Genomic DNA, 15,121 nt, shown 5'->3' with positions numbered 1-15,121 from the left:
ACATTTACAAGAGTTGTGTGTAATGTTTTGTCAATTCAAAGACAGGGTCACCAAAACCATAAAACCAGCTAAAATGATGCACTAACCTTTTACAATCTCCATCAGATGACACTCCTAGGACATTATGTTAGACAATGCATGCATTTTTAGTTCTATCAAGTTCATATTTATATCCAAAAACAGCGTTTTACTATGGCATTGATGTTGAGGAAATCGTTTCCCTCCAATAACCGGCAGTCAAGTCAGCGCCACAAATTAAATAATTAAAATTAGAAAACATTGGTAAAATATTATATTGTCATTTAAAGAATTATAGATTTACATCTCTTGAACGCAATCAACTTGCCAGATTTAAAAATAACCTTACTGGGAAATCACACTTTGCAATAATCTGAGCACTGCGCCCAGAAAAATACGCGTTGCGATACAGACTAGACGTCATGTTGGGGAGATCTAAAATCGAAAATACTATGTAAATAATCCATTACCTTTAATTCTCTTCATCAGATGTCACTTCCAGGTATCACAGGTCCATAACGAATGTAGTTTTGTTCAAAAAAGCTCATCATTTATGTCCAAAAATCTCCGTCTTGTTAGCACATGATCTAAGCCCGCCGGACTTCACTTCATGAACGAGGGGAAAAAATATATTTACGTTCGTTCAAACATGTCAAACGTTGTATAGCATAAATCATTAGGGCCTTTTTAACCAGAACATGAATAATATTCAAGGTGGACGAATGCATTCTCTTTTATAACGTATTGGAACGAGGGTACCCAACATGAACTCGCGCGCCAGGTGTCTAATGGGCCATCATCGTTCCATGGCTCTTGTTCGGTCAGATCTCCCTCCAGAAGACTCAAAACACTTTGTAAAGGCTGGTGACATCTAGTGGAAGCAATAGGAAGTGCCAAAATATTCCTCAGCCCCTGTGTTTTTCAATGGCATAGGTTTAAAGGTAATACAACACATCAGGTATCCACTTCCTGTAAGAAAATGTCTCAGGGTTTTGCCTGCCAAATGAGTTCTGTTATACTCACAGACACCATTCAAACAGTTTTAGAAACTTTAGAGTGTTTTCTATCCATATATAATAAGTATATGCATATTCTAGTTACTGGGTAGGATTAGTAACCAGATTAAATCGGGTACATTTTTTTATCCAGCCGTGCAAATACTGCCCCCTAGCCCCAACAGGTTAAGGAATACCTGGAATAGGATTAAGTAATCCTTCTAACCCACCCCCCCCCACCCTCCCCCCCAAAAAGATATAGATGCACTATTGTAAAGTTGTTTTTCCACTGGATATCATAAGGTGAATGCACCAATTTGTATGTCGCTCTGGATAAGAGCGTCTGCTAAATGACGTAAATGTAAATGTAATCTTCAATCCAAAATCAAATCTAGAATCAGCATGTTATTTCGCAACAAAGCCTCCTTCACTCTCGCTGCCAAACTTACCCAAGTAAAACTGACTATCCTACCTATCCTCGACTTCGGCGATGTCATCTACAAAATAGCTTCCAATACTCTACTCAACAAATTGGATGCAGTCTATCACATTGCCATCCGTTTTCTTACCAAAGCGCCTTATACCACCCACCACTGCGACCTTTATGCTCTAGTCAGCTGGCCCTCGCTACATATTTGTTGCCAGACCAACTGGCTCCAGGTCATCTATAAGTCTATGCTTGGTAAAGCTCCGCCTTATCTCAGCTCACTGGTCACGATAACAACACCCACCCGTAGCACGCGCTCCAGCAGGTAAATCTCACTGGTCATCCCCAAAGTCAAAACCTATTTCGGCCGCCTTTCCTTCCAGTTCTCTGCTGCCAGTGACTGGAACGAATTGCAAAAATTGCTGAAGCTGGAGACTTACATTTCCATCACTAACTTTAAACATCAGCTATCTGAGCAGCTAACCGATCGCTGCAGCTGTACATAGTCCATCTGTAAATTGCCCACTCAATCTACTTACCTCATCCCCATATTGCTTTTATTTACTTTGCTGCTCTTTTGCACACCAGTATCACTACTTACACACCATCATCTGCTCATCAATCACTCCAGCATTAATCTGCTAAATTGTAATTACTTTGCTACTATGGCCTATTTATTTCCTTACCTCCTCATGCCATTTGCACACACTGTATATAGACTTTCTTTTTTTAATATTGTGTTATTGACTGTACGCTTGTTTATTCCATGTGTAACTCTGTGTTGTGGTTTCTGTTGCACTGCTTTTCTTTATCTTGGCCAGGTCACAATTGTAAATGAGAACTTGTTCTCAACTAGCTTACCTGGTTAAATAAAGGTGAAATAAAAAATAAAAAACGTGCTGACCAGCTGGCAAGTGTCTTCACAGTCATTTTCAACTTCTCCCTGACCCACTCTGCAATATCTACATGTTTCAAACAGACCACCATAGTCCCTATGCCCAGGAACACCAAGGTAACCTGTCTAAATGAATATCGCCCCATGCCATTCACATCTGTTGCCCTGAAATGCTCTGTCATGGCTCACATCAACACATCATCCCAGACACCCTGGACCCACTCCATATCGCATACCGCCCCAACAGATCCACAGATGATGCAATTTCTATTGCACTTCATACTGCCCTTTCCCACTTAGACAAAAGGAACACCTACGTGAGAATGCTCTTCATTGACTACAGATCAGCGTCCAACACCATTGTGTCCTCCAACCTCAACACTAAGCTAAGGTCCCTGGGACTGAACACCTCCCTCTGTAACTGGATCCTGGATTTCCTGACGGGTCGCTCCCAGGTGGTGAGGCTAGGCAACAAAACATCAGCCACACTGACCCTCAACACGGGAGCTCAGTCCCCTCCCATGTTCTGGGATTAGGGCCTGGTCCGGGGTGAGCAGTATGTCCAGCTTCTCTGACTTGTTGAAGTAGAAATCTTCATCTAAATCGAGGTTAGTGATCGCTGTTCTGATGTCCAGAACCTCTTTCCGGTCATAGGAAACGATGGCGGAAACATTATATACAAAAGTTAGTTGGTCAAGAGACCATAAAACATCTGCTATGCAATGCTGCGCCATTCTCCGGGTCAGAAAGTGAGCTGGCCATTATTGGCAATGCGTAGATCTGAACATGGCATCCTGTTAATTTATAAAACTCTTATGCAAAAACTCCCGTGTTACCTTATGTCATTGCTAATTTACAGAAGTACGAGATAGCCATTGCTGTGAGCGGGTATGGGAACTCTTCAAATTCCTTCTGTTACTACAGATTTAGATTGTTTTTACACACCACACATGGAACAGATTTTAAAATACCCTACACTTTGATGCATTAGTGCCCTTTTGGGCAGTTCAGAGTAATGTGCATGTTTTTTTGTTTTGTGTTTTTGTATTTTTGTGTTTGCTGTGCTCCCGCCTTGATTGATGTATCGTGTCACTAACTACTTGCTGCTTTTGTAATGCAGGTCTCCCTTGTAAAATATACATTGGTCTCAATGGGATTTCCCCCTGCTTAAATAAAAGTTAAATAACTAAAATAACTACATTATCTCTTTCTCCTTTAGTATTGAGAAGTACATTCCAGGCATGGCATTCCTTTTGGGGTTTTACCAGAAACATGACACAAATGCCAAACATGAAGTTTCTGCATCAGTTGTTGCAGCAACAGCAGGCAGCATTGCTATGAAGATCAAGCTCCCTGATGTGGGTAACACACTAAGCTATTAATACATTGGTTATAAATCTGTTTTTTATCCATAGTAATCATTTCTAAGACTCACTTTATAAAATGTTATGTTTTTCTATAAGCCATTATACGTTTATAAATTCTTTATGAATTGTTATAAATGTTAAACATTTAATTGTAATTGTAATTGTTATTCATTGTAATAAGGGCTGCACAATTAATACAATTGTTACATGCTCAATATCCATATAGGAAGAGGCTGCGATATTTTAAAACGCCCCTTCTGTAACAATTCTTTTTTCTTTTGATTTATTGCTCGTCTTTTGGCCGCTTCCCAATCCCAATCCCACACACCAAACCCCACACAGTCACTCAAGCAGATAGTTCCTCGTGCTCGAGATTCACTCTGCATGCATGGACCAAACAACAGCATACAGTCAACAGATTTTTCCAAACAAGCTTACCACTTTGCTTCTTAATATAAAATCCACATGTTTTTTATATTATTACAGTGGCTTGCGAAAGTATTCACCCCCTTGGCAGTTTTCCTATTTTGTTGCCTTACAACCTAGAATTAAAATAGATTTTTGGGGGATTGTATCATTTGATTTACACAACATGCTTACCACTTTGAAGATGCTAAATATTTTTTATTGTGAAACAAACAAGAAATAAGATTTTTTTTAAGAAAACTTGAGCGTGCATAACTATTCACCCCCAAAGTCAATACTTTGTAGACCCACCTTTTGCAGCAATTACAACTGCAAGTCTCTTGGGGTATGTCTCTATCAGCTTGGCACATCTAGCCACTGGGATTTCTGCCCATTCTTCTAGGCAAAACTGCTCCAGCTCCTTCAAGTTGGATGGGTTGCACTGGTGTACAGCAATCTTTAAGTCATACCACAGATTCTCAATTGGATTGAGGTCTGGGCTTTGACTAGGCCATTCCAAGACATTTAAAAATTCTTAAGGCTTGGGGGCAGTATTTCGACATCTGGATGAGAAGCGTGCCCAAAGTAAACTGACTGTTACTCAGGCCCAGAAGCTAGGATATGCATATAATTTGATTATATTTGGATAGAAAACACTCTAAAGTTTCCAAAACTGTTAAAATAATGTCTGTGAGTATAACAGAACTGATATGGCAGGCGAAAACCTGAGGAAAATCCATCCAGGAAGTGGGATTTCTTTGACGTGGGTATTTTCAATTGAATGCCTATAGAGTATCTAATGGGTTAGGACCCAGATTGCAGTTCCTATGGCTTCCACTAGATGTCAACAGTCTTTAGACATTGTTTCAGGCTTGTTATCTAAAAAATGAAGTAGAATGAGACCTTTCTGTCAGTGGACTGAGGAAGAATGCAGAGCTGGCCCTTCGTTGTTTTTCCTTTCTATTGAATATGCTATTGTCCGGTTGAAATATAATCAATTATTTAGACAATTGACAACCTGAGGATTAATTATAAACATCGTTTGACATGTTTCTACGAACTTTACCGGTACTATTAGGATGTATTCGTCTGCATGTTTTGACCGCCTTTGAGCCAGTGGATTACTGAACAAAACACGCCAACAAAACAGAGGTTTTGGGATATAAAGAGGGACTTTAATGAACAAAACAAACATTTATTGTGTAGCTGGGACTTTTGTGACTGCAACCATATGACGATCTTCAAAGGTAAGTGATGCATTTTATGGCTATTTCTGACTTTTGTGATTCCTTTACTTGGTTGTAAAATGTTTGTATGCTTTTGTAAGCGGGGCGTTGTCCTCAGATAATCGCATGGTATGCTTTCGCCATAAAGCCTTTTTGAAATCTGACAAAGCGGCTGGATTAACAAGAAGTTAATCTTTAAGCCGATGTATAACACTTGTATTTTTTATGAATGTTTATTATGACTATTTCTGTATTTTAAATTTGGCGCTCTGCAATTTCACCGGATGTTGTCGAGGTGGGTCGCTAGCTGAACGCCTGCGCTAGAAAGGTTAAATGTTTACCCTTAAACTACTTGAGTGTTGCTTTAGCAGTACGCTTAGGGTCATTGTATTGCTGGAAGGTGAGCCTCCCTCGCAGTTTCAAATTTCTTGAAGACTGAAACAGGGTTCCCTCAAGAATTTCCCTGAATTTAGCGCCATCCATCATTCCTTCAATTCTGACCAGTTTCCCTGTCCCTGCCGATGAAAAGCATCCCCACAGCATGGGGTTTTCTTGGGGTGATGAGAGATGTTAGGTTTGCGCCAGACATAGCATTTTCCTTGATGGAGAAAAAGCTACATTTGAGTCTCATCTGACCAGAGTACCTTCTTTCATATGTTTTTGGAGTCTCCCACATGCCTTTAGGTGAACACCAAACGTGTTTGCTTATTTTTTTCTTTAAAGGTCGAGACCGAGTCTGCGTCTCTCACATGGATAGGCAGACCATTCCATAAAAATGTTGTTCAACAGGAGAAAGCCCTGCCTCCAGCTGTTTGTTTAGAAATTCTAGGGACAGTAAGGAGGCCTGCGTCTTGTGACTGTAGCAAACATGTAGGTATGTACGGCAGGACCAAATCGGAAAGATAGGTAGGAGCAAGCTCATGTAATCCTTTGTAGGTTAGCAATAAAACCTTGAAATCAGCCCTAGCCTGAAGTTTATTTAGTACTTTATCCGGGTAGCTGGAAAGTAGAGCATTGCAGTAGTTTAACCTGTTATGGCTAGGGGGGCAGTATTTTCACGGCTGGATAAAAAACGTACCCGATTTAATCAGATTATTACTCCTGCCCAGAAACTAGAATATGCATATAATTATTGGCTTTGGATAGAAAACACTCCAAAGTTTCTAAAACTGTTTGAATGGTGTCTGTGAGTATAACAGAACTCATTTGGCAGGCCAAAACCTGAGAAGATTCTGTACAGGAAGTACCCTGTCTGACCATTTCTTGGCCTTCTTTGTCATCTCTATCCATTACAAAGGATCTCTGCTGTTACGTGACACTTCCTACGGCTTCCATGGGCGCTCAGAGCCCGGGAAAAAGCTGAATGACGTAATTCAAAGCCCTGGCTGAAACACACGAGCGCTTTTGCTAAGTGGTCTATCAGAGGACAAAGGGCTTAGGCGTGTGCAGTGGCCGCCCCCGTATTTCTGTTTTTCCCTCTATTTACCTAAAAGCAGATTCCCGGTCGGAATATTATCGCTTTTTTACGAGATAAATTGCATAAAAATTGATTTTAAACAGCGGTTGACATGCTTCGAAGTACAGTAATGGAATATTTAGAATTTTTTTGTCACGAAATGCGTCATGCGCACGACCCTGATTTACCATTTCGGATAGTGTCTAGAACGCACAAACAAACGGCGCTATTTGGATATAACGATGGATTATTTGGGACCAAACCAACATTTGTTATTGAAGTAGAAGTCCTGGGAGTGCATTCTGACGAAGAACAGGAAAGGTAATAACATTTTTCTTATAGTAAATCTGATTTTGGTGAAGGCTAAACTTGCCGGGTGTCTAAATAGCTAGCCCGTGATGGCTGGGCTATGTACTTAGAATATTGCAAAATGTGCTTTCACCAAAAAGCTATTTTAAAATCGGACATATCGAGTGCATAGAGGAGTTCTGTATCTATAATTCTTAAAATAATTGTTATGCTTTTGTGAACATTTATCGTGAGTAATTTAGTAAATTGTTAGCAAATTCCCCGGAAGTTTGCGGGGGGTATGCTAGTTCTGAACGTCACATGCTAATGTAAAAAGCTGTTTTTTGATATAAATATGAACTTGATTGAACAAAACATGCATGTATTGTATAACATAATGTCCTAGGTGTTTCATCTGATGAAGATCATCAAAGGTTAGTGCTGCATTTAGCTGTCTTCTGGGTTTTTGTGACATTATATGCTAGCTTGAAAAATGGGTGTCTGATTATTTTTGGCTGGGTACTCTGCTGACATAATCTAATGTTTTGCTTTCGCTGTAAAGCCTTTTTGAAATCGGACAGTGTGGTTAGATTAACGAGAGTCTTGTCTTTAAAATGCTGTAAAATAGTCATATGTTTGAAAAATGGAAGTTTTCGGATTTTAGAGGAATTTGTATTTCGCGCCACGCCCATCATTGGATATTGGAGCAGGTGTTCCGCTAGCGGAACGTCTAGATGTAAGAGGTTAACCTCTTGACGGTCGCCTAGGATAGGGGGTGCTCCAGTGATTTTTGAAAAAAATTCATGCCCATTTTAAACGGCCTCCTACTCAAACTCAGAAGCTAGGATATGCATATAATTAATACTTGTGGATAGAAAACACCCTAAAGTTTCTAAAACTGTTTGAATGGTGTCTGTGAGTATAACAGAACTCATATGGCAGTCAAAACCCTGAGACCGATCGTAACAGGATGTGGAATTCTGAATTGCGGACTCAACTTCACCACTTTGCCTGTAATTCACACAGTGAGCAATGGTTCATTGAGCACTTCCTATTGCTTCCACTAGATGTCCCCAGTCTTTACAAAGTGATTTGAGTCTCCTACTGTGAAAACTGAATGAATGAGACGCTGTTGAAATTGGTCACACGAGGAGGGCCATCACCATTATGACGCCGGCGCCCCTGGCTACCCTCCCCTTTCGAAACGTTTTGAAAGACAATGCAATCATCCCCCTTGAATCTTATTGGAGCTCTGGTTGAAAAAGGCCCTAAAGATTTATGTTATACAACGTTTGACATGTTTGAACGAACGTAAATGAAAAAAAAATGCATTTTTCCGAAAGAGCTGTCCCGCGCACGACGGAAGTTTTGGAGCAGCCTTCAGACGCGCTAACAAGAACAAGCTATTGGAACATAAAGGAGTCATTTTTTCGAACGAAAATACATTTGTTGTAGACCTGGGATTTCTGGAAGTGCTTTCTGATGAAGACAACCAAAGGTAAGGGATTATTGACAATTGTATAGAAGACTAGATTTGATATGCGATTGTTCCAAGATGGCGCTGACCTGTATAACTAGCCTATTTTCTGAGTATCGCATCCCTTTTTATCGCAAAGTGTGATTACCCAGTAAAGTTATTTTTAAATCTGGCATTACAGGTGCTTTCAAGAGATATTCATCTATAAATCTTAGAATGACAATATTACATTTTAAAAATGTTTTCGAATAGTAATTTAGTAAATTGTAGCACTGTTTCACCGGATGCATTTGAGGGAAAATAGTTAGTCAACGTTACACGCCGATGTAAAATGCTGTTTTTATATATAAATATGAACTTTATCGAACAAAAGAATGCATGTATTGTGCAACATGATGTCCTAGGAGTGTCATCTGATGAAGTTTGTAAACGGTTAGTGCTGCATTTAGCTGTTTTTTGGTTATTTGTGATGCATGTGGTTGGTCGGAAAATGGCTATGTGGCTACTTTTACGATATACTCCTCTAACATAATCTAATGTTTTGCTTTTGCTGTAAAGCCTTTTTGAAATCGGACAACGTGGTTCGATTCAGGAGAGGTGTATCTATAAAACGATATGACATAGTCCTATATTTGAAAAAATATATATATTAAACAGCATGATCATTACACAGATTAACCTTGTGCTGGGTACAAATAAAGGCCACTCTAAAATGTGAAGTTTTATATCTGTGGAAACAAAATGCCACAGATATTTCAAGTTTTGGTCACAGATACCATAAAAAATTGTCCTCACAATGGGCCTCAGGATCACATCACGGTATTTTGGTGGATTCAAATTGCTATCGATAAAATCCAATTGTGTTTGTTGTCCGTAGCTTATGGAGCGTGCAATTGGCATGCTGACTGCAGGAATGTCCCCAGAGCTTTTGCTAGAGAATTGAATGTTAATTGCTCTACCATTAACCGCCTCCAATGTTGTTTTAGAGAATTTGGCAGTACATCCAACCGGCCTCACAACCGCAGATAACGTGTATGGAATCGTGTGGGTGAGCCATTTGCTGATGTCTGCCAAATTTTCATTGTGAACAGAGTGCCTCATGGTGGCGGTGCGATTATGGTATGGGCAGGCATAAACTACAGACAATGAACACAATTACATTTTGTCAATAGCAATTTGAATGCACAAAAATACCGTGACGAGATCCAGAGGCCCATTGTGAGGCCCATGTTTTTAACCTGTTATGGCTAGGGGGCAGTATTTTCACGGCTGGATAAAAAACGTACCCGATTTAATCTGGTTACCACTCCTACCCAGTAACTAGAATATGCATATACTTATTACATATGGATAGAAAACACCCTAAAGTTTCTAAAACTGTTTGAATGGTGTCTGTGAGTATAACAGAACTCATTTGGCAGGCAAAAACCTGACAAGGTTTCAGGCAGGAAGTGGCCTGTCTGACAAGGTGTCGTTCTTCTTGTCTCTGTTTATTGAAGAGTGAGGATCTTAGCTGTCCCGTGACACTTCCTACGGCTGCCATAGGGTCTCAGAAGGCGGCAAAAGCTGAATCGTGGCTTTGCAGGCTCTGGCTGAAAAAAAAGTAGCGCGTTTGGGTAGTGGCTGGTTACAGTACTGTGAGACTCAGGCTCGTGCCCGCGTCGACCGAAAGCTTTGTTTACTTTCCTCTGTTTAGGTAAAAGGAGATTCCCGGTCGGAATATTATCGCTTTTTACGAGAAAAATGGCATAAAAATTGATTTTAAACAGCGGTTGACATGCTTCGAAGTACGGTAATGGAATATTTAGAATTTTTTTGTCACGAATTGCGCCATGCGCGCGACCCCTGATTTAACATTTCAGATAGTGTCTGGGACGCAACGAACAAAACACCGCTATTCGGATATAACGATGGATTATTTTGGACCAAACCAACATTTGTTATTGAAGTAGCAGTCCTGGGAGTGCATTCTGACGAAGACAACAAAAGGTAATCAAACTTTTATAATAGTAAACCTGATATTGGTGAGTGCTAAACTTGCCGGGTGTCTAAATAGCTAGCCCGTGATGCCTGGGCTATGTACTTAGAATATTGCAAAATGTGCTTTCACCAAAAGCTATTTTAAAATCGGACATATCGAGTGCATAGAGGAGTTCTGTATCTATAATTCTTAAAATAATTGTTATGCTTTTTGTGAACGTTTATCGTGAGTAATTTAGTAAATTCTTAGTGAATTCGCCGGAAGTTTGCGGGGGTATGCTAGTTCTGAACGTCACATGCTAATGTAAAAAGCTGGTTTTTGATATAAATATGAACTTGATTGAACAAAACATGCATGTATTGTATAACATAATGTCCTAGGTGTGTCATCTGATGAAGATCATCAAAGGTTAGTGCTGCATTTAGCTGTCTTCTGGGTTTTTGTGACATTATATGCTAGCTTGAAAAATGGGTGTCTGATTATTTCTGGCTTGGTACTCTGCTGACATAATCTAATGTTTTGCTTTCGTTGTAAAGCCTTTTTGAAATCGGACAGTGTGGTTAGATAAAGGAGAGTCTTATCTTTAAAATGCTGTGAAATAGTCATATGTTTGAAAAATTGAAGTTTTTGTATTTTTGAGGAATTTGTAATTCGCGCCACGCCTATCATTGGATATTGGAGCAGGTGTTCCGCTAGCGGAACGTCTAGATGTAATCTGTATTAAGGCCTAATGAATCTATTTCAATTGACTGATTTCCTCATTTGACCTGTAACTCAGTCAAATGTTTGGAATTGTTGCATGTTGCGTTAATATTTTGTTCAGTATATAATCCCAAGTAAAATTGCAATATTTGGTCCAAAAATTGCAATTCGATTTGTTGCCAATATTGTGCTGCCCTAATTGTAATACAAAATACATGCTTACTATTTTTTTTTTAATGCTTGCTCATGACCTTTATTATAAAGTGTTTCTAGCTGTTTTTGGTGCTATTCTAACAGTATGTTTTTTGTCATTACATCAGTTGACAGTATATCATCAGGAGATCGCTATTCCAATCCAAGTGACCGATTTTGAGGATGGTCAACAGTCCATGGGAAACTCAACATTGGAGATGCATAGAGAGCTATAAGGTAAATGACAATAATTGTTTTTGGTTTGAAAAAATGTGTACTGAGCTCAATTTATAAATGTACAGGTGACATTTATATATTTGATATGGATTGTTCTTAACGCCCCATTATTCCCCCGTCTTACTTCATAGGTGTTGTGCTCAAAACATCAGGGGCCTTTGTTTTTTAGCATAAAGGTTATGAATCATGTTGATTGTTTTACTAGTCTTACCATTGCCATTGTGTTCTGCAGAAGGACAACGAAAGGAACAGACATCCATGACCATGCAGTGAATCTTTTCATCAGCAATGAGGCAAATGGCATACATTCCCATTTCTAAAAAGTGAAGATCTGTTGAAGGCATCCTACATACCGACCATACGTCTTATTTGTACAATAAGATGTGTTAAACTTTCATTTGGATATCATATCTGAAATCAATATTTTCAAAAGTTTACCTTCTTTCACTTGACAGTTTGCCTATTGATGTGAAATAAAATGGTAATCTGAATCATTCAAATTCTTTGAACATTCATTATTTGAAAGAATGTAAGTTTCACGAATATGTAAACATTCCCAAAATTATATTTTTCACAGATATTGTGAATTTGAATAAAAATGAGACCCCAAAACATAACTTGAAGATTTTATTCTATCTTAATCCTTGTCCTTCAGGGAAACTTTAGTGCTATGGTTAATTTTTGCTTCATTTTGTTTAATTATTTAAGCTCAAAAATGGCATTTAGGGACATTTTTGATATACAGCAATTGTCAAAGGTTTGGACACACCTACTCATTCAAGGGTTTTTCTTTATTTTTACTATTTTCTACATAGTAGAATAGTAGTGAAGAAAATGACACATATGGAATCATGTAGTACCCAGTGAAGTGTTAAACAAATCTAAATATATTTTAGATTTTAGATTCTTGAAAGTAGCCACCCTTTGCCTTGATGACAGCTTTGCACACTCTTGGCATTCTCTCAACTAGCTTCACCTGGAGTGCTTTTCCAAAAGTCTTGAAGGAGTTCCCACATATGCTGAACACTTGTTGGCTGCTTTTCCTTCACTCTGCAGTCCAACTCATCCCAAACCATCTCAAGCGCAAACCAGATGGGATGGCGTATTGCCGCAGAATGCTGTTGTAGCCATGCTGGTTAACCTGTTGGGGCTAGGGGGCAGTATTTTCACGGCTGGATAAAAAAACGTACCCGATTTAATCTGGTTACTAATCCTACCCAGTAACTAGAATATGCATATACTTATTATATATGGATAGAAAACACCCTAAAGTTTCTAAAACTGTTTGAATGGTGTCTGTGAGTATAACAGAACTCATTTGGCAGGCAAAACCCTGAGACAGATTCTGACAGGAAGTGGATACCTGATGTGTTGAATTACCTTTAAGCCTATGCCATTGAAACACACAGGGGCTTATTAATCTTTTGGCACTTCCTATTGCTTCCACTAGATGTCACCAGCCTTTACAAAGTGTTTTGAGTCTTCTACTGTGAGATCTGACCGAACAAGAGCCTTGGAACGGTGATGGCCGATTAGACTCTGGCGCGCGAGGTCATGTTGGGTACCCTCGTTCCAATACGTTTTAAAAGAGAATGCATTCGTCCACCTTGAATATTATTCATGCTCTGGTTAACCTCTCTAGGCTAGGCGGAACGAATTCGTCCCACCTACGTAACAGCCACGGCTATCCTGTGGCGCGATTTTCAAAACCTTAAAAATCCTATTACTTCAATTTCTCAAACATTTGACTATTTTACAGCCATTTAAAGATAAGACTCTCGTTAATCTAACCACACTGTCCGATTTCAAAAAGGCTTTACAACGAAAGCAAAACATTAGATTATGTCAGCAGAGTACCAAGCCAGAAATAATCAGACACCCATTTTTCAAGCCAGCATATAATGTCACCAAAACCCAGAAGACAGCTAAATGCAGCACTCACCTTTGATGATCTTCATCAGATGACAACCCTAGGACATTATGTTATACAATACATGCATGTTTTGTTCAATCAAGTTCATATTTATATCAAAAACCAGCTTTTTACATTAGCATGTGACGTTCAGAACTAGCATACCCCCGCAAACTTCCGGGAATTCGCTAACATTTTACTAAATTACTCACGATAAACGTTCACAAAAAGCATAACAATTATTTTAAGAATTATAGATACAGACCTCCTCTATGCACTCGATATGTCCGATTTTAAAATAGCTTTTTGGTGAAAGCACATTTTGCAATATTCTAAGTACATAGCCCAGGCATCACGGGCTCGCTATTTAGACACCCGGCAAGTTTAGCACTCACCATAATCATATTTACTATTATAAAAATGTCATTACCTTTTGTTGTCTTCGTCAGAATACACACCCAGGACAGCTACTTCAATAACAAATGTTGGTTTGGTCCAAAATAATCCATCGTTATATCCGAATAGCGGCGTTTTGTTCGTATGCTTCCAGACACTATCCGAAATAGTAAAGAAGTGTCACGCGCTTGGCGCAATTCGTGACAATAAAATTCTAAGTATTCCATTACCGTACTTCGAAGCATGTCAATCGCTGTTTAAAATCAATTTTTACGACATTTTTCTCGTAGAAAAGCGATAATATTCCGACAGGGAATCTCCTTTTCGGCAAACAGAGGAAAAAAATCCCAAAAGGCGGGGCGGTCGGGGTCACGCGCATAAGCTAGTGTCTCTTGATGGGCCACTTGAGAAAGGCGATAATGTGTTTCAGCCTGGGGCTGGAATGACGACATTCTGTTTTTTCCCGGGCTCTGAGCGCCTATGGACGACGTGGGAAGTGTCACGTTAGAGCAGAGATCCTTAGTAAATGATAGAGATGGAAAAGAAGTTCAACAAATGGTCAGACAGGCCACTTCCTGTAAAGGAATCTCTCAGGTTTTGACCTGCCATTTGAGTTCTGTTATACTCACAGACACCATTCAAACAGTTTTAGAAAATGTAGGGTGTTTTCTATCCATATGTAATAAGTATATGCATATTCTAGTTACTGAGTAGGAGTGGTAACCAGATTAAATCGGGTATGTTTTTTATCCAGCCGTGTCAATGCTGCCCCCTAGACCTAACAGGTTAAAAAAGGCACTAATGATTTATGCTATACAACGTTTGACATGTTTGAACGAACGTAAATATATTTTTTCCCCTCGTTCATGAAGTGAAGTCCGGCGGGCTTAGATCATGTGCTATCAACACGGAGCTTTTTGGACATAAATGATGAGCTTTTTTGAACAAAACTACATTTGTTATGGACCTGGGATTCCTGGAAGTGACATCTGATGAAGAGAATCAAAGGTAATGGATTATTTACATAGTATTTTCGATTTTAGATCTCTCCAACATGGCCGTTCGTCTGTATCGCAAAGCGTATTTTTCTGGGCGCAGTGCTCAGATTATTGCAAAGTGTGATTTCCCAGTAAGGTTATTTTTAAAT

The 15,121-nt window shown here is 39.3% G+C and overlaps 1 long non-coding RNA gene across 1 annotated transcript; it reads left to right on the top strand.

Moving 5' to 3' along the window:
• Window positions 1-3,533: 3,533 nt before the first annotated feature.
• LOC123739209 (uncharacterized) lies at window positions 3,534-11,991 on the top strand. The gene is made up of 3 exons (XR_006767634.1): window positions 3,534-3,693; window positions 11,558-11,666; window positions 11,899-11,991. It is a non-coding gene; the product is annotated as an uncharacterized lncRNA (long non-coding RNA).
• Window positions 11,992-15,121: the final 3,130 nt, after the last annotated feature.

The sequence above is a fragment of the Salmo salar genome, unplaced genomic scaffold (assembly GCF_905237065.1).
Source record: "Salmo salar unplaced genomic scaffold, Ssal_v3.1, whole genome shotgun sequence".
NCBI classification, from domain to species: domain Eukaryota; kingdom Metazoa; phylum Chordata; class Actinopteri; order Salmoniformes; family Salmonidae; genus Salmo; species Salmo salar.
This window is presented reverse-complemented; position numbering and strand designations above follow the sequence as displayed.